The 24,541-nt window shown below is 31.2% G+C and overlaps 1 long non-coding RNA gene across 1 annotated transcript in view; it reads left to right on the top strand.

Annotated features, from left to right (window-relative positions):
- LOC147079087 (uncharacterized) overlaps positions 1 to 24,541 on the top strand; it is a 604,843-nt gene that overhangs the window by 263,040 nt on the left and 317,262 nt on the right. Inside the window, exon 4 of the long non-coding RNA XR_015070876.1 lies at positions 614 to 649. This is a non-coding gene — a long non-coding RNA (uncharacterized LOC147079087). The remainder of the gene's footprint in view (positions 1 to 613; positions 650 to 24,541) is intronic.

Here is a 24,541-nt window from a genome sequence, read left to right as displayed (position 1 = left end):
TTAAAAAAGCAAGCCCGTTATGAGTGAAATATTCTATATTAAAAGTAAACACTGCCTTTTTGATACAAACCTTCTATTATAGATTAACTTTGCGGCATGCCTCGGGGTCATAACTACAATAAATTGGTTTCTTATCCAAGGAGGACTGGAGAAATACTATACCAAGTTAATAATAAAATAATGTAATATTATTGAATAAAAATACAGATATATATATATAAAAGAATATAACGCAATATTAAATTGGAAAATGTAAATATATATTTATATAAAAGCTAAGTGTAATTTTTTTCTCATTAATCCTAACCAAGCATTGGGTTTAAGTCCGGCTTTATAATATAACTTTTATGTTATAATAAAATGACGTTTAAGTAACAAATAAAAGATAACTTTGTAAATATATGGCGTTTTCTTATGTACCTTCAGTAACATTATATTATTTATGTTTAAACGTGTACTGATGCGACGATTCTTTCTACAAAAAGTTGATTGTTTATTGATACCTTATCTATGTTATATTCATATTCATTATTGATAAAATATTAACAGGGCAAGTTTTGTTTAGTTCTTATAATAATTAATTTTAATTTATTAATCAACTTCTTTTTTTCAGATACCAGTACCATTTGACACGATGATTGAGTAAAAGGTAAGTGAATATATATTAATATTATTAATTATAACACATGTCATATTAATGCCGGATATACAACACAAAAGCATTTTCTATTTTACTCTTTGGTCAGTTACCATTTTTTTTCAATATTTTTTTACCTTGTGTTCATCGCTAAAATTAACTGTTTAATTTAGCTTCCTTCACCATTAAAATAATAAGTTAGCCGTACGTCAATATTATTGAAATGCCAATATAAAATTATGTATTTTAGTGTACTCGAAGCATTATATTTTGCTATTCAATTTCTTATTACTCAACAATAGTTCAACTTAAGCACCAAATCTATATATATTTACCATCTTCCATATATTAACACTTCAGAATAATATGTTATAGAGATCACTAACTTATGTACATCATTTTACTATGCTAAGTATATTTATTTAAAGAAAAAAAAAACAAAACGTTGTGGACATACCAGTTACAAATCGGAATTCAGGACGTTCACAACATAAGAGTTAACTTGAAAATAAAAGTTGGTTCTAATCAAATAAAAATACAATATGTTTGTCTAATATAAAGAAAAAATTACCCTCACAAGAGATAAAAAATAGTACAGTAAAATAAAATTTCTAAAATAAAATACACATTTAGAGCTACATATTCAATGTAAAGTTACATATAGATTTATATACCAAAAGATTATTTTAGATTTTGTATAGGCTTACTTTTTTCGTTCCATTAATCCGTTTATCCACCGCAAAACATGTCACCAACTGTCATTCACAAAAATATGTCAAATGGAGTAAAAAATAAACTAGATGGCAAAAAATCGCACAGATTTTGAAGAAATAATTCATTCTTTTTAACATATGTTTTTATGAGAACAAAGATTGAAGAAAGCAATATTGTTTTACTACTGATAAGTAAATCATACAGCTAAATTTATTGAATCTATACAATTTGGTTATTACTAAAATATTGTATCTATGTAACATTTATTTTATTGGTAGGTAAAGTATACGGCAATCGTGTTAATTTTCAAGTAAACCTAGTGCAGTATTTTAGCTTTTTTATTAGAAGTTTTAAGCAATTTACGATATCTAAAAACGCCAAGTTGGCAATGCTGTGTTATAGCACAGTTGACCAGGCTGCTATAATTAGTTCAAAATAAGTAGGTAATGATTTATTTGATTACTTTTATTTATATTATTTGATAAAATACTTTATTTGATTTATTTATTTGACAATTGTATTAACAGATATTTAACATATTACGTAAGTTTGGTATGAGATCTGTAACAAAAGTCCATTTTAATGGCATAACGCAACATCTTATATGTTAAGTTTCACAATAGACATATTTTATTGTACCTGCGATATATTCACACGTTCAATACTACACTGAGTTCTACTGATCATTTTACACAAATAATCCTAAATATTGACTTCAGGATATAACATCACAATTTATTATTACATACTTCTTACAATAAAACTTGTGGGAACATGCCAACTCTTACAAATCTCACCCAATAAATTATAACTATAATAGGTACTTATTCTAAAAGGTATAAGTACCTTATTTATTGATTGAAAAACATCCATTTCAATATTACCAATATAACAGATTACTGTGGGAATCTGGTCAGTTATTGTCGTATATTGTAACATATTAAATAATTATATTGGTTCACATCTTATACCTAATAATATTTCCTAACAGCTGACTGAAATTTCCTCTCAACAATGTTGATGAGTCCGGCTGCTGTTACAGTTTCATTATGTTAATCAATATAAATTAAACTAAAGCAAACATGACACAAACAGCTTCATACAGTTACTAAAAATGTGACAAGATAATAATTTGTTGGCGTCACCTTGTGTTTAAATTTCAAGAAAACTGTTTGAACACGTAATTATCAAATTGCTCGCGACTTTACGCACTTTACACATGGGAGGGGAGCTAAAAATGGGGCCATTTCCCTAACACTTTAACGAATAAGCACTCACATGTGGCGTTTACGACCAATAAAATACCCCATTCTTCATAGCCATAAACATCTTGTTCTTAAAATATCAAACACTTATAAACATAAAGTTGCAAGGGCCATTCGGCGGGCCTTTACCCTTTTGTGTTAACTACCGTTTTTATAACCCGAATATTATTATTTGTTTTTATTGACATATTAATAGCTTAATTTTGCGATGCTTGCATATGGAAGTGAGAATAAAATATCGTTACCTTAAATAAAGCAGGCAGGCCCAAAAATCAACCAAATCAACCAACACAATAATTATTATGTAACCACAACGTTTTCCAGATTTATTTTTGTTTTTCAAATCCATAGTAAGTTTATTAAATTTACATATTGCTGTTGGTCAGTTGCTTACTCCATTTGTTTCCAATTACGAGAATATCCCGAGTTTGAAATTAAGGGGGAGAGCCATGCCAGCAGAGAACCTAGCGGAAAATACGAAGCATGCAATTTGAGATTTTTTCATAATTTACAATTTCAACTATATTAATTAATAAATATGTATCTGAAAACATTAAAAAGATTTTTTTTTTAAATTCAAAGATAGACTTACAATTGTAAATAAATGTAATAAAATGTGAATTCGTTGCAGGATCACATCTAATTATGACATTATATATTATGGTCATATTTATTATTAAAATTTAGTTTATTAAGTTTTCAATTTTTGGCTGTTTAGATTTTTGACTTATTCATCGTTTTAATATTGTTTATATTTATTTTAAAAAACATCGATTTTTATAAAAATATAAATGTGTATAACTTGAAATCCTTTTTATTGATAATTGACAACCTCACGTTGAATATTGGTATGGTGAAATGTAATAGGTATGAACAATTTACATGTAATTGGGTAGTGGAAGCAAAGTGCAAATGGTGGATATTTATTTGCACACGTTTATAAATGATTTACTACTTCCGAGGAAAACTATTATCCAATAAAATGCAATATAAAAAATGATACTGAAAAATTCTAGACCCGCTATTCGGAAGAGGAAATAAAAAAATCGCTAAAATATCCGAGAATCAAACCACTCGGTAAAAGTGTAAGCGGAGAACGTCATAAATCTGCCATAATAAATCACACTGCAGTCGACTGCAGGCGGTTGTACCGGGATCAAGTGCATGTAGATGCATCGAACCGTGCATGAGAGTATGTATCTCATTTATTAGTGACGTGCGCAATGGACATTTTTTATGCTTTATTATATTTAGAAAGTACTGATTTTTTGAGTTAATGATGCAGGTATCCAGCAAATAGTAGAGATAAAATAAATACTTTAAAAAAATCGCCACTGTTTATTTATAATACATAATATGGGTAAGCCATTGAGATCTGATAATTTCATAAACATAATTAGACAGAAATTTGATTGCTCCTTTTTGGAAAATTATATTTCTTAAGAGCCCACTTGCCCAACGAAGGTACAAAATTTAGATTTTATGGTATTTTCAAAGCATTAGCCTGAGCATTCCTTAAACGTTGTAAATAATCTATTTATATAATTTTGAAGCTTTATTATCCTTTATATTTATTTTAAACATTTGATGACTTCATATAGTATTTTTATTACATAAAATAAGTATTCTTTTAATGCTCTCGATCTAATGTTTTAGAATATAGTCATATTTCAGTACATTTCAGTGGTGTTAAGATTTTTTACATTTATTAATTTTTAAACGCATTTATAAAGCCATTAGAATAATTTATGTCGACATTATTATAGTGAAATATTTACGATAAAAAATTATATTGATAATCTCTGTGATCCCAAATTTGACAAGAATTAGGCATTTTATTATTTAAAAAATGGGCAAGATTAACAAATTTGAAGATAATTCTAAAGATACTAATTATAAACTATATTTTTGACCATTCAAGTGTGATAAACATTCTACGAATAATGATTGCTTTATAATAATTATTGACTTAAGAATAAGGTAGTGTTTTTTTTTAAATACGCCATTTCTTTTGGCATTTCCCAGTGGTTAAGCTACAACATACGGCCGTAGCCATAAATTGACAAACGATAAATGAAGTAGGGAGTAAGATCATGGTAACGCGCGTGTTTGAACATGTACCTAACCGAAAAAACGATTTTTTTTTCGGTTCGGTATATTAACATACCCATATCAATTTGAAACGGACATAGCTGTGGTAGAAGAGAGTTACGTAGGTACCATTTTCACGTACCGATCTGTAACAGCAGCTAGTCCTGCATCTTTTTAAGGGTCGATTACTCCATGCTGTACTAGCCACCACCAGATCGTCACTGATGTTCACCGCTTCATGGTTACCTACTGAAATTGCATTGATTTAGCATCTAGTTAAAATGGTCGTAAATCATTACAACTCTCTGGCTCACCTTAAGGTGAAGCCTTTACTGAGCCGTTTTTAAAGAGGCACCTAGCGGAAAAATACGAAGGTTGCAATTTGAGATTTTTTTTGATAATTTACAATTTCATCTATATTAATTAATAAATATGTATCTGAAAACATTAAAAATATAAATATTTTTTTTTTAAGTCAAAGATAAACTTACAATTGTAAAAAATGTAATAAAGTGTGAATTTTTTGAATCGGACCGCACCCTATTGTTACATATATTTTATGGCCATATTTATTATTTAAATTTAGTTTATTAAGTTTTCTAAGCATCACTTAAGAGATTTTTGACTAATTCAAAGTTTTAATATTTTTTATATCTACTTTAAAAAAACATCGATTTTTATAAAAAATATAAATTTGTATGACTTGAAATCCTTTTTGTAAATTATCAAAAAAATCTCAAATTGCAAGCTTCGTATTTTTCCGCTAGGTGTCTCTTTTTTAAAGGCTCAGTAAAGGCTTCACCTTAATATAAAAAATCCTCGAATTAAATTTAAAAAATCGTCAGCAGTCAGTTATCTGGCCAATCAATTATTTGTGAGGGACATTTTACGTTGTTGTCGTAAAACTCTTTTATGCTAAATGCTATATATTTTGTTGAATTTAAATCTTTTTATCTCAGCTTGGTTGCCTTATGAATTAGATTATTTGTACGCAAGTCGTAAACATCTTACAATCGTTCAAATTAGTAAAATATACCTAATGATATTTTACTGCTTTTTATTATATAATTCACATGTTATTCATTAAGTAGGTACAATATAATATTATTATATGTACTTACTAGACCTCTATATAAATGAACTTCTTATTTTACAAGTTTAATCCTATTGTTAAAAATATACTTAGTAATAATCTGATTGACAATATTTTAATTTAACGTAAGGTGCGTTCTATTAGTTTTTCAAATCTAAAATATTTAGGTATATTATACAATATTTTTATAAATGGTAGATTAGAATTTTGAGAGGCAAAGCCTTAACCAATGTATCAAAATATAGCAAAGTCCACTAGACACAAAACAAAACGACGTATTTGTCATAATCGATAGCAAATAAAAAACTTATTTTTTCACTGAAGGAACGTTAAAAACGATATAACGTTATGATATGTGTTATTATTGTCATTAAATAAAACAGTAAGATTATGTGCAAGTTTGCTAAGCCAAAAAGACGTAAATTTAATTTCGCATCATTTGCGATTTAAAAATAAGAACTAAATTCGTTTCATCATATATTTTTTATCAACGAATATTTCTTGCTGCCACGATCTTGGGACTAGAGCTATTAAGCTTATAAATAACTATGTTTTCCCAAAATGTTACTTAAGCCCTTTTGTCTTAGCATTCAGATTTGAAAAATGGTTTTGTAGTTTAATATTAATATCAGATTTGGTTGATCCTTCTTTCGAAATAACAAATTCTTGTAATTTAAATGCCAGCATTTCCTAATACCCTACTAATAAGTCTGTATGTAGGCCACTGTTAAGATCTCGCATGGTCGCACCCTGTATGTAGTAGGCTGCAACAACTCTCGGCTGTCGGAAATGTTAAACTAGCCTCGCAGACATGCACTCCGGGAACATGATGCCGGAAAACCGTCAAGTGCATCGTGATGCAGACCATCCTCAAGATTAGGGCTGGCAGTGACGTTATATGCTCAATAATCTGGATACTTAAGCCATTAGCCACGCTACGGGATTAATTAAATATATTCCATATATACGCCATACATTACGGCGTATCTCAAGTATAAAAACAAAATTTTAAGATTATTGATAAACTTTATGGTATGTACTTACTACTTACATCTTATGGTTCTAAGAATTTCGGGTTTATGTTATAAATAAACTAAAGGATTTTTTTATTCAATACTGAATATATATATACCTACATATTATGGTTTACGAATGTTCAATTCAATTCATTTTTTTTTTAACATATTGTGGACATTACAAATTATAAGTTTAAGACGTTCACAACATGACATTTAGAAACAAAGATATATAAATATAACAGTATTACATAAAAAAAGAGATATATCAGTAGATGAATTAGATAGGTACAAGGAAGTACACCGGATGAGTTAAGCAGACCCTATTTTAAGAATTTATAAAACAACATCCACCTAAATTCATTCTCACGTAGGTGGAATATATCAACACCCGAAGCAATTTCGTTGAACATAGTTATCACTCTCCCAATTGGCATTACCAGTGGCAGGTTGGTTCTGCACCTTGAGAGAATAAACAACTGATGGTCTCTATTTCTAAGATAGTTATCAGGGACACACAGGTCATTTCTCATTTATACCTTGTATAAGTCGAAAAAAAGCGAATAAATAATTCGCATGAATTATAGACGGTACGATAGTTTAGATGCGAAAGCACCCACCTGGAAAGTGAAACACTTGAGTTCGAGCCCCACTCTTTTTTTGTTTCTGAGGTTTTTCAAAATTGTATTTTTTGAACAGATATTATTTTAAATGTAATATTAGAGTATTAATAATAATTATTATGTAAGTTATAAAGTAGTTATCGATGTTGGTTGGTATTATTTTTTATCTGTTTTTATTGATATTCATCTAAATATTTGTATAGACCCATTCTATACAAATGCTGTAAATTCAAAATAATACTTTAAAAAAAAACGCAATTTAATATTTTCCATAATAATCTTTTAACGTTAATGTACTTACGGCTTTATGGTTTTAATAGTTTTGGGTTTCTGTGCATATTTAACAGATGAATAAACCTTGAAAGCTATAATAATCCTAGTATTAATTCTATTTTTAGGAAAATTCGGATACACTAGTTTTGAGGTAGGTACTTACTACAGTAACTACAGATTATATAATATGAAATTTTGCAGGCGAGTCGTAATTATAAGAATTTTTAAATAAGTTAAGTGCACTTATGTAATGTTTGTTCGTCATTATTCATGTAGTTAAAACTAACATTTTATTAGTAGTTATAATGTTACTATCTACGGTGGGTTAATTGGTAGAGCGTATGTCTCATGCCCAATAGTAGCTATGTAACGGGTTCGATCACATGGCTGTCCAAAAGCACATGTTATTATTTTTAAATGTGTTCAATCCATTGCAAGGACCTAATGTGCTGGGCAGTTTTTCAGCAACCATTACACGTAAAGACATCTGTTAATATAGCTTCCATTCTCTTTTGGCGAAATGGTTACATACAGTTATTTTTCAGTACCAATAAGTACGTCAAAAAACTGACATAAAGATACTCAAGATACTTATTATGTATTATTTTCATTAACTTATATAGTAACGTGTCCAAACACATATTAAAAAATAACTTGTTAATTTATTACACCCAGGATTCATGGCATTACAACTCATCCATCGTAGAGGCTCTTATTATGTAAACTTACTATGCCTACAACAGTAACATTTAATGGCAAAAATCTATATATATAAAAGAAAGTCGGGTTAGTTACACCATTTATAACTCGAGAACGGCTGGACCGATTTTTACGATCTTTGTATTGTTGGATTTGTCTCAGCCCCGAATAGCAGAATAACTATTAAAACATCGGAAAAATTTACGGGAAAAAAATTATGAAGAAAATTAATTTTCTCATACATTTTGACATTTTGAACAATGAACGCGCAATCGAAAATAAAAGAAAATCACAAAAAATTTAAATCCATATACAACGATACATGACAGAAAGAATAAACAAGAAACAAACAAACAAATGAAAGGCGTTGTGTGCATTATCTATCCTTTGACAGTTGATTCAGTTCAGCCTCAGATAATCCCGAAAGACTTTGTTGTATACTCCGGCGAATTTTGGAGGAAGTTGTCCTGCCTGAATCTTTTTTACTTCTTCGACAGCGTCCAAGAATAAAGCCAATGATAAAATTACATGATCTCATTGCTGGTATTGCTCATTATTTACCTACGAATTTCAAAAACCATCATTCGAAATTCATTCGACAATCGATCTACGTGAATAATCGAGCCGATTACCAGCTAGGTGCGCAAATAGCTATTTCAATCGTGATTTTCAAACGGTAAGTTGCCTTCGAAAATGTTCACTTTGTGAGGTTATCAAATTTGTGATTGTGTGTGCATCTATAACTGCTTCATTATGTTATTTTGAATTATGTGATTAATTTTCCAGTGTTTATCATTTGATGATTCGTCAAAATGCTGACAACTATTTGCTGCGATTTCGTCGATTGCTTAAAATCGAAACGGAGCGCCTTACTTTCATTCGGTTGAACTAAGCCAAACTGCGATCGGAGGAGTATATTCATTTACGCGATGCAATCAGCACCGTATGAGATGCAGCTAATGTTGGTCGATTGACTATTCTATCGGCAATGTACATTGGCAGCCCACGTCATATGCATGAATATGCGCAAGATGCAATGACATATGTTCGTCGTTACGGTCATCCAGATCTATTCATCACCTTTACATGAAATCCGAAATGAATAGAAATTGTTCAACTCCTACTCCCCGGACAAACATCAAGTGATCGGCACGACATCACCGCACGTGTGTTTAAACAAAAAATCCTGTCGCTGATGAACTACATTGTTAATCATCGCGTCTTTGGGGATACTCGATGCTGGATGTATTCGATTGAATGACAAAAACGAAGCTTGCCGCATGCACACATTCTTATTTGGTGAGTCGAAAGAATTCGACCAGACCAAAAAGATGACATCATATATGCCGAGATTCCTGATCCCGAAACCGATCCAGACCTGCATGATGTTGTAATTACTTACATGATTCATGGACAGTGTGGCGCCATCAACCCCCAATCACCGTGCATGGTCGACGGCAAGTGTTCCAGGCGTTATCCATGAAGTTTAACGGCGGAGACTATCACTGCCAATGATGGTTATCCACTGTATCGGCGTCGATCACCCAATGATAACGGTAGAACTATCACAACGAAAATGAAGTGAAACAATATCGTGGTCGACAACACTTAGATTGTTCCGTATTCGCCACTTTTTTCCAAAACATTCAAGGCGCATTGCAACGTGGAGTTTTGCAATTCCATCAAATACATCTGCAAATATGTCACCAAAGGCAGCGATATTGTAGTTTTTGGCGTTCAAACTCCCAATACTAACGATGAAATCACGCACTATCAAGTTGGTCGATATGTGAGCTGCAATGAAGCAATTTGGCGTATTCTCTCATTCCCCATTCATGAACGTCATCCCACTGCTGTACATTTGGCGGTGCATCTGGAGAATGGTCAACAAGTTTATTTCAACGCATCGAATGTTGCTCAACGTGCTGAAATATCTCCAGCGCCAACATTGACCAGTTTCTTTTCGATTTGCCAAAGCGATCCGTTTGCACAAACGTTGTTCTACTCTAAGATGCCACGTTATTACACTTGAAACGCATCATCGAAGAAATTTCAACGTCGGAAGTAAGGCGATGCGGTTTCTGATCATCCAGATGTGCATTCTACTGATGCTCTTGGTCGCATTTACACAGTTTATCCGAAGAATGGCGAATGATTCTACTTGCGGTTGTTGCTGGTAAATAATCGTGGGCCGACATCATTTGAATCACTTGGAACTGTCAATGGTGTAGTGTGCCCAACATTTTGTGCTACATGTTAAAAGCTCAATTTGCTTGAAAATGATACTCATTGGGACATTGACAATCGCTAAAGCATTTGTTTCTGCATCTCCAAGTCAGATACGCACATTATTTGCTATCATTATTTCGACATGCTTCCCATCAAATCCACCTGAGCTGTGGAACAAGTACAAGGATGACATGTCAGAAGACATTTTACATCGAATTCGTGTCAGTTCAGAGAATCCCGATCTCGAAGTGAATGAGGAAATACATAACCAGGCTTTGCTTTTGATCGAAGACATGTGTTATCTCATGTGCGGCAGTTTGTTAGTCAAGTTAAGAATGCCAACGCCTGATCGTGGAATGAATGACGCTTTTAATCGAGAATTGGAACGTGAACGTGAATATGATCAAGATGCATTGAACATATCGGTTCGATCAAATGTACCAGTGTTGAACCCCAAACAGAAGGAAGTGTACGATACGTTAATGAAGGCAATTGATGTGGAAATGGTGGTTTATTTTTCCTCGATGCGCCTGGTGGAACTGGGAAGACATTTCTCATGACATTGATTTTGGCCACTTTTCGTGCGAGATCCGAAATTTCTGTAGCAGTTGCTTCTTTTGGGATAGCGGCCACGTTGTTAGAAGGATGCCGAACAGCTCATTCAGTGTTGATATTGCCGTTAAACCTTCAAATTACTAAAACACCGACAAGCAGTATTGCGAAACACTCGGTAATGGCCAAAGTTTTGGTAGCAAGTAAAATCATCACCTGGGACGAATGCACAATGGCGCACAAATGCGCATTGGCAGCACTCAATCGAACTATGAAAGATCTGCGCAATTACTCAAGATGTTTTGGTGGCGCAATGATTCTACTATCTGGCAATTTCTGCCAAACACTACCAGTCATTCCAAGATCGACCGCTGCCGATGAAATGAACGCTTGCCTCAAATCATAGATTCTGTGGCGCTATGTGAAGAAACTTCGGCTGACGACGAACATGCGAGTTGCATTGCTAAACGATCCATCTGCCGACGATTTCTCTAAGCAATTGCTGACTATCGGTAACTGCCGTGTTCCTGTCGACGAATCGAACGGATTGATTTCGTTTCCGCCGAATTTTTGAAATTTCGTCTCAGCGAAGGACGACCTCATCAACAAAGTGTTCCCGAACGTCATTGTTAACCACAAAAATCACAATTGGTTGAGTGAACGAGCAATTTTTGCGGCAAAGAACAAAGATGTGGATCACTTAAACTCCACAATTCAAAATCAAATCGTTGGTCCAATGCATTCCTTCAAATCTATCGACTGTATAATAAACGAAGAAGAAGCAACCAACTATCCAACTGAATTTTTAAACTTATTGGATCTGCCTGGCTTGCCACCGCACAATTTACAACTGAAGATTAACTTGTTGGTTATCATGCTTCGAAATCTGAACCAACCAAAACTATGTAATCTATTTCATTTTGATTTGATTTTTGCACATTAATTGAACTTAATTCATTTTGAGTATTATAATTCAGCTAATAAGTTAACACAAGATTATTGATTCTGAGGCGGTACGAAGTTCGCCGGGTCAGCTAGTAATATATATTTACATGCTAATATGGTACGAAGGTATCGATAGCTTTTTATCAGTATTCTGCTATAAAATAACAGTCGTATCCGTATGGTATCTTGGTATCTATAGCTGATAATATTATGTTTTTTTAGTACCATTTAGTAAGTAATCCTGTTTTATTGCCATGTACACAATTTATTAATACAGTAACCACAGAAAGCTTAGTGAATATCGTGTTTTATAAAATTTTGATTACTTACCGACTTATCTTTTTGACATAAATTGGTACTATCTGTCTTTTAAAACTGTAGTTGTGAATACTTTGAAAAATAAGAAAGTTGCTTTTATGGCCTAATATTATAAAATTTAAAATTATTTTCCACTTTAAAGTATGTAATATCGCGTTTTGTATCACAATGTCATATTGAACGAGAAATTTATGATGTTTAAAAGTTTTACGTTCCAATAAAAATTACTCAAACTTACACAGTGTAAGTAATAATATTTTACAAAGTAAATTTTTCAATAATACTTTTAATGGTATTGATAAAATTATGGCCGCTTCAGTAATAGCTTTGAGGTCTATCTTTTTGAGTATTTCAGCCGTAAAGTTTATACAGAAACTTATAATTTACGCAAATTAATACCCCTCAATATGAAATGTATTTTAATAGACCTAATTACGAATTTTAATTATGACGTATTACACGATTTTTCATCCAGAATTAATAGGTTTGAAAAATTAGAATAACTTTGAATTAGATACACAAAACAAAGAATTACTAATTTTGAATCGAGTAATGTTATAAACCGGGAACTAGTAACGATGACATATGTTTATGGTTAGATAAAAATAACATTAAAAGACACATGAGATAATCCTTTAAATCCTAAATAAATGACTATTTTTCTAAATAATTTTTATTTTCAATCCTCGTCCAAAGTACATAATATTATATGATCACGTATGTATTTTCGAGGCCGCATTATATTCGGAACAACAAGGTATGCAGATTTATCTTTAGACCAAGTTAAGACTATGGGTTACCTTCTAGTAGACAGGCAATCACGAATTGGGACTTTGTGCCGGGTGGTACTATGGTAAGTAACAACACGGCGGCTTTCGTGGTGCAGTGCGTAAGGCGCTTGCCTTCCACCCGAGAGTTCCTGGGTTCGATTTCCGGTCAGGACAACACAATATTTATGTGTTTTTCTCAAAGTCTGGGTGTTTGTGATTGTTCAAAATTACTAACAACCACCTTGTACGAAAAAGCAACGATATGGTTATTAATAATTCTAAAAAAAAAAAAAACCAACAAGCAATTATTACTGAATATGTACGTAGACCGCAAAGTGGATTTATTTTGGTTGTATAGGTTACAAAATATCGAGTACCAATATTACAACTTATTTATTTTTTGACCTCATATCAATAATACTAAAGACATAGGGTATTGTCTGCCTATATAAAGCCGTTTTCTTTGCATATAACCCTCAATACAATCTCAATTTTATTATTACTGACTTATCTCTATAATTCAAAACATTATAATATTAAGATAATCTTGTTTCTCAGTATGGCTACCACATTTAAACACAACACACTTTTTTAAATACTAAATTAAGTAAAAATATTTTCGACTACCTAACTTTATATTTCACATAAATACTATATATTTCAGCAACTCCCCGTGTTTGCCGTTAAATTATCCGTCAAATTATTAAATACCGGCTTTACATTTCAAAACATAGCTCATTTATTCACATATCGTCTATCTTACTCTAACGTACATTGCGGAGATTAAATGCGTACCGAATGCTGTTTCAATCATACTTATGATTAGTTTTTATTCAGACCTTGGTTGTAGCAAATATTATCTTTTCTATATTATGCGCAGTGGTAGGTGCATACAACGGATTTAGTAAACGAAAAACAATATTTTTCATTATTTGGCAACTATACCTTTTTATACTAACACTGTAATATTTTTATGATATATTATATTGTACAGTTATACCTACATTGCTTTTAAAATATAGAAAGAGGCTTAGAAGTATAACAAGTTATTTAAAATGACGGTTTTCACCCAACCGATCTAAAGTAGATAGAAAACGGTGCTCTTTTTGCTATTTGAAAGCTGTGTTTCAGGGTCCCTTCACACTGTTAAGAGGTAAAATAAAATAGCGCGAAACTTATATGAATAAAATCTAAAAAATTCTATAGTGGGTATATAATCTCACATTATCATATATAATACCTGCTTATTTATAAAAATCAACCTATCTAGCCGTAATCTAGTTATAACCAACCTGTCTAGAATTTAATCCAAGTTCAATAACAAGGATGTTGTTCCCTTAATTTACTTATCTACCACATATCTAATTAAACTATTAGTTTAGTTATTATTCTATCTAGAATATTCTGCAGACCAGTTAATTATAATTTAATTATGAAATTTAAATAACGTGCTAATTGCATCTAATGCCGGACACGGCAGCCGTGTTGTCAGCACTGTTAATACTAATTATTGTATTTTATCTATTTTGCATTGGTTACCAATATATCCAGAGTATTCTTTTTGACGGCCCCATGATTGCCGCGCGGCTTAAATGTCGGCCTATAACGTCGTGGTTCCCAGGATCGAATCCTGAGTCTGACAAGTACACCTATTGTTTTTAAATTTCTGTATGAGTCAGAGTATGGACCTAATAGGTTGAGAAAGTGGCTAACGTCCATTTCTCGTAAAAACAAACACTCTGTGGAGCCCATAATAATATAATCTTATTAGGATCGGACATGGTTAAAAAAAATCCTTTTGTACTCAACACTGTAGTAACTTATCTGATACGCCCATCACTGATTGCACTAGAAATTAGAGAATTATCACACATAATCAATCATGTAATTTTTACTATATTATTATAAGATGTAATTCAACTATTCACCACACTTCATAACTACTATTATTCTTATCAATAGAGTAAATTCTCTGTTAGGTATCGCGGATGTTCTTTCTTCCATTCTGCGATTCTGTCAGAACATTGCAATCTTTATATTGTTATGTTGTGTTTTCCGTAACTCCAAATCTATATTAATTTATTTTCATTTAACTATTGATTTTATGGTAGACGATAATTATTAAATCTTGCATCTTTACATTACCTGGCGTTGTTTTCTGATAGCAATATCTAATTATCTTGAAAAGATGAGAAGGGCTTAAGTTCTTTTATAATAATTTAAAGTCAAGATGAGATTCAAAGCCAACCGATCACAAACGCTGAATGAATTTTCTTACTGCTTAACTCGAAGATACTGCTGTTATCGAAGTTGAATGCGAAAGTAAATTCATTTTATAATAATGTGGTTTATATTTTTTTTATAAACATTACGTCTTGATGCGTAAAAGTTTGAAAACCACTGCTCTACTCCCAACCGTCCGGGCTAAATTTTCGTGCGTGATGTATCTCTGTTCTCAGTGGCCACACGTTTACCTTTGCTTTCCGTTTGTTGAGCCAGGCACATACATACAATATAAAAATGTCGCCGCGTAAATAAATAGTTATTTGTACTTACATCAATTTATTGGACATACAATAAAAATATTACAACGCACCTGTGTTAAAATGTTAATATTGGTTTTTTGAGATTATTAATATTTTAATCACGAAACTTCATACTATTATTTTATTGTTATGTTCTTTGAATTATCTTTTATAGCGTGAGAGGTTAAATAAGAGAATAGTACGTAAAATTAAGAAAGAAATAAACAAATAATAATAAAAAGTTGACTAAGTTTGGTTCAAGAAACTCGGCTACCAAATGTTCAAAATCCAAAAAGGCCGTACTCATTATCTCCTAATTTAATTATTTCTAAATGTATTTCCCCAGGTACGTATTTTAACCAAGTAACTCTATCTGTAAATATCTACAAATTAGCTTAAAATTTCCAAATCACAGTGCCACCTATCAACATTCTTTTCAAACCGCTCAAAAATATTACTATTTTTTATTATATAAACAAAGAAAATCTGAAGAACCATTTGAAACCCAATGCGTGTGAGCAAAATGCATAATATACCTAAGTGACTAAGCGATTAAGTGCATCACGCGTGAAATTAATGCAGCGTGGTTATTTTATTTATGCGATCACGCAACAAAGACGCGTGCGTTAGCCAGAGAAAGACAGATTAATATATATCACTGACAGAGTGACAGAGAGATAGATGAATATTATGCAAAATTTTAAATATATTTTTTTTGTGAAGGAGATTCAAATGCACTAAGGCTGGGCTGGGCGACTGTTGGATTTGGCTGCGTATTTACTGCAGCAATGCCGTTTTTAATTAATTCACAAACAATGCAGGGCTTATGAATCACCCCACGAGTCCCGCGAGTGTGATAAGCGATACCGAAAATGCAAACCGTTAAAAGAATATTTATTATGATTTGTGAGAAATAAAACATTACGTTGTCACATTACATAAAGGGGATGCAAATTAATGTACGTGGCGGTACTAATAAATTACATGTGAAATTTGTCACTCTTTTATACCTTTTTTTTTTACAAAAATGTATGTTTGTTCGTCTGAATTTATAATTCCAGGTATATTTTTAGGAATTAAATGCGCGGTTAGCGTATGAAAATAACATTTTTTTTATTGTAAATTATTGAGTTCGTAATTTTTGTACCTATGTATATGGTTTACTTTTTTAATGTGTGCGAATATATGATTATATTATACAAAACGGGCATTAAAAGTGATTCATTTTTGTTTTTTACTATTAGTGAGTAGGTCAATCCGTGAAAAGTTTAAATTAGACTTAATCATTTTCAATTTAAATAATGTTCAAGTACCTAGCTCAGAACACGATATTAAGATAATATTATCATTCAACTTCACACAATCACGGTAGGTAGATTATTCAAAAAACTTTACGAAGGTAAGGGAGTTCAACATATATTATATTTGATAAACTAATGCAGTTTGCGATATCTATTTAATTAGTCTAATATCCCGTACGTTCGAATTAATAAAGAAATTTTACAGAATCGTGAAAACGGGAAAATATGTACTGAATGACATGTGTACTAATATGAAATATTATGTACTAATATGAAAAATACTTCGTAGTACTTCCGTGACATTACTGAATTTAATGAAAGATCTTTAAACACGACACTTTAGAGGCGGTGATATGAAAATGTTTTAAAACCAACGTTTTAAAGATTTACTATTTATTTTATTTTAATTGTTTTTATTGATTTTGTATAGAGTGTAAATAAATACCTTCATTTAGAGATAGGCAGGTTTATATAATAGATCAACATTGGAAAAATCTCATTATCCAGTGGTATATAAACAAGATAGTAAAATATATAAAAACTGACCAAAAGTCTATTGAATGAATGAGATATTCATTAAATTGGATTCGTCATATTCAATAGGTAAACATAAAATAAACCTATTAGGAAAGTTTTTGATGCATAACCACTTAATTGGGCGAGAGTTGAGAGGTTCAAGTTGCGGTGATTGTGTGATGTTACCAAGATGTGACAATTAAGAATGGAAAGAAACAATAAAATTGGTAATTTAGATTAGAAGGAGATAGCGGCAATTACCTCGGTCTGAATGGAAACGAACATACAGAAGAATATAAGTGTTACACCACGAATGGTGATTAATATTTATTTTTAAATCGTAACAACTTATATTACCGGTTAGTTTTCCCATTATAATTTTCATAACATTTTAGTCAAAAAGAAAAAACTGAAAATACGGTGACTGTAATATGTGTAGATTGTATTATGGGAGGGTGGGCACAAAATAAGCTTTCACTCGACCAGGCGACCTCTTACCGCAAAGCGGAATAAGCTCTTTAACGCTCCCCACCCGTTGAAGTCACCGCGTTCGCGAACTAGCATAGAAACCTTGAAGTTTTATAAATATTATGTTCATACATTGGTTGACTCTGGCTTTTATAAGAATCTCAGCGTATATACAGGTAAAATCACTAGTAAACACGATACGATTCTTGTGATTTCGTATTATTAGTTTTATATTCTGATGCTCTCTGATAACAGAATATTATAACTATTATAATCAATTATATTATAACTTATACTCTATACTCGATCTACGCTCTGCAGGTGTGGCATGGCGGGAAACACGAGAGTTGACGATGGACTGAGTGAAACGGCGAGAACTATGTCCTATACCCCAATTCTGGGGTGTGACAGGGTGAAATAAGAATAAGAATACACATCATAATAATATGTACCTACCTAATTATTTACTATTTTTAATACTTACTTAAAAAGAAAGCACCATTTTAGCTACGAAGTATTAGCTTAGGCTGATTTAGCTGTACATCCATATACTGTTATTATATTTATATCCGATTAATGATTAAAAAACATACATAACACTACAATTGAGCTTTAACCATAGAGGTTATATTTTATCTGAAACATTTAGATGCAGAAAAATATTCTGATGTTTAGCTGAGCTATAAACTTCTCAAGATTAAGTGGTAACTGATAATTTTGACTTCTTAAATTTCCAAAGCAAACGTTGCCAAACAACGTGATTTATAATAATATGTTCATTATCGCTTCCACATTTACATTACGGATCATTTATTGTACCTGAGCGATCTAAGATAATCCACAATTAATTAATCATTGTCATCATTAGCCCTGAAGAGATACATATTGTTACAATTATGTTTTTTTATCAAATAAATTATTGACGTACCAAACTTTGGTTTTTACTACTGTAATACAATTGAAAATACTTTGTCTTTTGTTATACTCTGTTCTTTTACGTATTTTCTGTTTTAGTTTTAGGCGTTTTCTTAAATAACTCAAAAGGGTCGTTATAAGGTATAGCGAGTTGATCTATGTTCCTTTTAACATTTACTGTTATCGATTGGTCTGAGTTCCAAATATTTGAACGAATACAGTAGAATGTAATTGTGCTATTATTTGAAGTTATTTGTATAAACTTCTTAAATCTCGTTTCGCGTAGACTTATAATGTCGTAAGTTAACGGTCAGAGTCGAAGTATGCACCTGGAAAAAGTATAGATTAAGCAAGTGGCTAATATAAGTTTCGTGTAAAACCAACAATCTGATAATAAAAACCTCCATTTCATCATAATATGTTATTGTTACGATCGGATATGGTCAAAAAATTGCGTTTATTTGAATTTAAGTAATTTGGTGAAAAACATTTTGCACCTACCTAAGTTATTTTATATGTTTCTTACAAACTCTCTAATTCGGTCTATAACGGTAGAGATTACGACATTATAGCGTATAATATTGTATACATATATATACAAAACAATTTCTTAGTTTCTAATATTTCTATTTCCATCCAGGTTCCGCAAACTGTGTCAGGGTTTCGCGAGAATTCTCAAAAGCTTAATTAATTAATTCAGAATTGTAAGATATATTTATCATCATAATCAGCCTGAATCTATCCACTGCCAGATAAAAGCCTCTCCAAGCTGATCCTATGCGTTGCGTTACTACCGTTATTTCATCTATCCAGTGGCCTCTAGGTCTACCTTGCGGACGTTTTGTACCTCTTGAGTACCGCTGGATAACTAAATTTGTCTAGCGATTGTCCTTTCTTCAAGCTATGTGACCATCTCATTTCCATTTGAGGTTTTTAACAAACTCTATTACATCCCAAACCTTTGTCTATTTTCTTATCCATATACATTACATTATATTAATATTGTTATTTAATTATTAAATTTAATTTTTCAGTATCTCAATTCGAAAGCACCTACCTAGATTCAACTCGTTACAAAAAGCTGTTAACCTAATGGAAAAAATAAAATATTCTGAATGTCATTTGAGAGCATTTGCGACTGGAAGTGTCCCAGGCCGAATGAATATCAATGAGTTGTAAACTTTTTCAATTTTCCACTGATCCAAACAACGAAACCAGTCGAGCACTTTTATGCAATATGGCAATAGTTTAGGCGGCCTGAATTTGTAAGCGTTGAATCTATTCAAAGTTTCGTTTTTATTGTTCACGATATGATTCAGATTCGTTGGTATTTCGATATCATATATGCTGTATGTTATAATAGCTTTTAGTGCATTTAGTAACTTTTAAGTTGAATACTATCAAAGTTTTGTAATTGTTGAATATTAAGTAATTACATCATCGAGTTGGTGGTAGAGGTATATGAAGGATAAAATAAAGAAGTCAGGATATATTTGGAAGCTGAGTTTAAATAGGCTTAATATATTGAGCAAGTGGCTAACATCCATTTCTCGTAAAAACAAAAATCTATTAATACAAACATCCACTTTGTGGAAGCGCTTGGGTCAAACATAGCTAAGATCAAATAAAGTCTGAAAAATCTCTAGGCTTTCTAGGAAAGATAACTTTTATGTTATTATGATGTATTATCGCAATAATAGTGTTTTTTTTTTAATATATAACGCCGTCGTTTTAAAACTGAGAATAAAGCCATCTTTTAGTATACGAGATTTCTATGGTTATGACACTTTTTATATTATCATCTTGTGAACACTAATTAATTTAATTCAACATTATGTAGTAATGTAGGAACATAATATTACTATTTAAGAAATAGCAACATTTGGCGTCAAAGATACCCGTCTTAATTTTTTCCTGCTACGTTACGTGGGACATTAAATCAATAATCATGACTTTTTTCAAAACTCCAAATCTGTTTTTAAAATTCGTAAACCAAAGCTTGTTAAGTGAATCATTTTTTTATGATCAATTATTTTAACTACAAATGGTTAACGAGTCTGGTTTTTATAATTACATATAAATACATAATTATTTATTTTAGATAAAAAATGGGATGATTATCTTATAAAATCAATTAAGTAGTATAGGAAAAAAATTAGTTAAAAATAAAGTTATAGGCTACTAATAATACCCGCACATTACAGAATGATGAATTACGTAGATCCAGATATAATGTGAACTTATCGCATTTGGTTAATAAAATAACGAGTTTAATCAATTTACTTAATTCATATGGACTATTGAAATGTATAAACACATACATGGTAAGTTTATAATAAAACCATAATACATTTTAGAAATCCATGTATTATTATTTTTAGCTCCAATAGTCAGAATTTTTGTGAAAAATTATTATAATATGAAAATCATAATAAAAATAGTATGAATACAGAAAAAAATCAAAACAAGCATGGTTAAGGCTTTATTAAAATGTCTTGTGACAATTAAATTTTTTGTTAATGGCTCAGTGGGTCTATTCTATGCACAATACAGCTATCGCCGGATCTCGGTGTATACAGTAAATAATGAAATCTTAATAAAAAAAAAATGTAATCCATACGTATTTTCAGCAGACAGTAATAGTTTTATTAAATCATTTTTATGTTAACTCTAAGTGTATGGGAAATTTCGTGATTGCTTCACTTCCATAACTAACTACACCAACGTTTCACTACACTTATGTCATTAATTATTCTCATGGTGTGTTGTAGCGCAACAAAAATGAATATATGCATACATATAGATTATAAATGTTTATTAATCAATTGAGTTTTTTTAGAAAATTCACACCAAAATATAATTATTTCTTTAGAGCAAATAATATAATATTATAATTGCCATTATATATGAATATATTATTTTAGTTAATCTACGATATTGAAAAATATAATATTTTAAGTTAATAATTTTATATTAAGTAAGTGTATATAAAATTAATTTTGAGTCCTAAAAGTTATCGGTATTTAAAAAAAAACATTCAATTGAAATATCGTATTATAAAATAACCAAAAGAAGAAAATATTCCTAACTATATAACGAGTTGTATTGAAGTAGAAAAAGAATAACTACATACAATCGATGAAAGCTATTGAAACTTTGTATTGTGCCACGTAAAGTGCTATTTACCAATAAACGACTTTTTAAAAAGCTCCGAGCGCTGGGGGAAAAATCCAAACGGCTTCAAGAGAAATATAGTTTGAGCAAAAGTAAATTAGAAGCAAAAGCGAAGAAAATAATGATTTCTAATAGCTTTGAGGGCGAGTCTTTCTGTTCAAATTGATTACAAGTGATTTATAATTCTCTCGCTTAAGCGGCAGTCATCATAATGCCTACAAGTTAAAGCTGCCATTTGATATAACTTAAATGGATCGCTTTACGCTAAGGCGAGAGCCTCCTACTAACTGTAATTTTGAAATATTTGGAATTTTCAAAGCTCGGAATTTGACGCAAGCTTTCATCTCTAGCGAAAAATCGTTATTTCAACAATTACTTACTTTTTTGTTGAATAAATTATATCTTAAATTGTTTAAGAGAGAAATTATCTATCATTCATAACTACCGAAGAATTTTAAATGATAAAATATTTTCTATGGATATAAATCTATTTAAAAGTTACGTTTATTTTATAAAATATACCAAAATAATGGTATCTTTAATCATTGAATACATTTAAACATTGAAACAAATATATATATTTATTGGTATTCCGTTTAATTTTGTATGAATTAAAGCATTCCGTTTCGTTATGAAACTGCAAAATATGTACTTTTAAAATGGTTGATATAGCTATAGTTTAATCGAGTAATTATTTCCCTTTTTGACAAAAAAAATATTTGTATCTAATGGTCTCGTAGTTACAATAAATATACCTAATACCATAATACATTAAATCTAAATAGGAATCAAGCACACTTTAGTAGACGGCTTAGAAGTAGGTTCATGGCTTGGGAAATTGCTCCTGGGATACTCTAAAAATAATTTTGAATGGCACCTAACGTTTATTACGCACGTGGTATACACTTGTAACATAACCGGTGTGGAGACGTGGCGAGTGGTGAAGGGAAAAAATAAGTACCAGTAAGTATTACTTCAATCATTTTAAATCGATTATCAAATTACCGCTTTAACATTTTTAAAGAAAAATGGTTGTTTATAAATAAAATAGGTATTGAAAAGGTCCCATGACATTATTAAATATGAATTTAATAAGAATTTCATGTAGGACCTACTGACTTAAATGAACGTTATAAATATCAGTGGATATACGGGTTCAAATCAAGTCGGGCGTTGTATTTTTTCAAATGTATTTTTTTCTAGTAGCTATAATAATATAATTTATTATGTGTTTTCAAGATATGTATGTTCAATAAACTATATGTTTTTATGATGTCAAGGTATATGAATTCATTAAGAATAAAAAATGTGCGATGTCAAAATTGAATTGAAAAGAAACCAAGTACGCTATGAAAGTTTAATTGTGCAGCGTATTAGCTTAAAAATTTTATCACCTCGGAAAACTTCTGCCTTCTTATCACCACAGCTTTAAACCCCAAGTAACACGTAATTTAAAATGCCTCCGAAAAGTGAACAAAAAAACCGGACTTATGGAAAGATAGAAACTTTCACTGCAAAAAAAAAACAATTAGCGGAATATAAAAAACCTCACTTTACAGAATATGCTCTGAGGGTGGGCCTCTAGAAATGGGCCCGTACCTAATTTCCTTTTTGAAAATGCATGGCCTGCGATACCTCTTTTACCTCTACTAATTACACTGACCTAATATTTTCTGCCTAGCCTGTATCCGACTACCGAAATCTCTTTTTTTTTTTTAAACATTTTCATAAAATTCAAAAAGGCCTCTCTGCCCTCTGAATATGTAACAGTGGTATGTGACATAAATGTTAAGTATGCTTTTTTACCATATTATGAATACAATATAATTCCATGATATTGTAATTTTTTTATAATAATGTGTCGTTTGTACAATATATTTGTGTGCTGGGTGAAATTTCTGTAAAATTCATGTTTAATATTAAGGTTATACCTCAGTTGAGGCATGGTCTAAAAAGATCGTGGCTAGGCGATGTCCGGATTGTGCAAATGACGCATGCCGAACCAAATATAATTTGTCATATAAATCCAACATGCGTCCATGTAATGTTCTGTTTATTGTTCTATTAGTCACAATAATAATATATTCATTGACACATTGAAACAAATTGACGTGTTCACAAGTCGACGTTTGCTCTCCGATTGCCAGCGAGTCCAAAATTTCGTCGCACCTATAGTTGAAAATTATTTGTCGTTTCACGAAGTACCGTCTTAAAACTTTATGGACCTACCTAATAATATTATATTTAATTTATAATATCTATAATAACTAATATTATACAATAAATAAACAAGTCGACAGCGGTTGTATGTATGACGAGATTGCTCGCAGAACCAAACTGATATGGAGTGTATTTGGGGGGCCTGAATAGTATTTTAAAAATTGTGTCTTAAGCTTAAAGAGTTCAACCTATGTGTG

The sequence above is a fragment of the Rhyacophila brunnea genome, unplaced genomic scaffold, assembly GCF_057557595.1.
Source record: "Rhyacophila brunnea isolate RB1 unplaced genomic scaffold, BYU_Rbru_1.0 scaffold_10, whole genome shotgun sequence".
Lineage (NCBI taxonomy): Eukaryota > Metazoa > Arthropoda > Insecta > Trichoptera > Rhyacophilidae > Rhyacophila > Rhyacophila brunnea.
This window is presented reverse-complemented; position numbering and strand designations above follow the sequence as displayed.